Source organism: Trachymyrmex cornetzi, unplaced genomic scaffold, assembly GCF_001594075.2.
Source record: "Trachymyrmex cornetzi isolate Tcor2-1 unplaced genomic scaffold, Tcor1.1 scaffold588, whole genome shotgun sequence".
In the NCBI taxonomy this organism is placed as follows: domain Eukaryota; kingdom Metazoa; phylum Arthropoda; class Insecta; order Hymenoptera; family Formicidae; genus Trachymyrmex; species Trachymyrmex cornetzi.
In genome coordinates this window covers 15,780-16,895 of record NW_017299901.1, presented here as the reverse complement: position 1 = coordinate 16,895, position 1,116 = coordinate 15,780, and positions in this window count along the sequence as shown.

The following is a 1,116-nucleotide window of genomic DNA, read 5'->3' as shown; positions in this document are numbered from 1 at the left end:
AAAAAAAAAAAGATTTGTTACCGGCTGTTTTTTTGTACATTGCCTATTTTCACTACGAAATATACAAAAATACACATGCCGTACCGTTTGAGTGCATATAAGGGGTCCTACGCTATGTTCGTCCTAACATGTCGAATTTTAAACTAAAAGTTTTAGTCGGTAACAAATCATGACGTTTTAGCGACCCCTTAGGTCCACTCAAACGGTATGGCATATGTATTTTTGTATGTTTCGTAGTGAAAATAGGCAATGTACAAAAAAACAGCCGGTAACAAATCTTTTTTTTTTTTAACTAAAAAATGTACAACTTTAGCTTGATTTGACGGCTCCTTCGATGCACAGAAACGGTATGGCACCTACCTTCCGATTGGTTTTTTTGACGTAAACTATCACTAGAAACACATGCCATCCGGTAACTTATTAGGAAAAAAGCAACAAATTTTTGACAACTTCAATCACACGCTATCAATTTTAAAACCGCGGGAGGTTTGCCATACTTGCGTTTCCTGCATGTTTACCTAATAAATGACGAATTATGACGATTTCAAGCGGTAACAAATCATGACCATTTTAGTGTCATCATCTCCCGGACTAAAAGGAGTTACTTGTTGTTATGATTCTATTGGTGTGGAATGAATTATGGACGAATCAGGCATGACGTTTGATCGTTTCTTATTTATGAGTTCGTTCCATGGAAGACGCTGGGGAGTAATTTGTGTTGGAATTGCATTATCATCGTCGTCGTCGTCGTTGTCACTATCTTCCTCATCATCGCTGTACTCACGTTTATTCTTTCGCTTACTCTCCATAAACTTAGTTTCAACTGGTTTACCTTCACGTGCAGTGTTTCCGGCGATTTGTTTCAACGGCTCGATAATAGGTTTTAATTGTTTCTCCAGAACGATCTCCTTCTCCATTATACCAGTCTTCAATGCTCTCTGTTTCTTACGAATCGACGCGCGTGTCTTCGCGATAAGTTTCGCTGGTCTCTCCCGTTAGGAGAGACTTTTCGTTCCAACCAGTGATGCACATTTGGCTCCCCGGCAACACGAGAATCAGCCCCACCACTCTGGCTGTCTCGCTCCCTCTCGCGAAGCCGCTGCGCAAGAGCGAGCG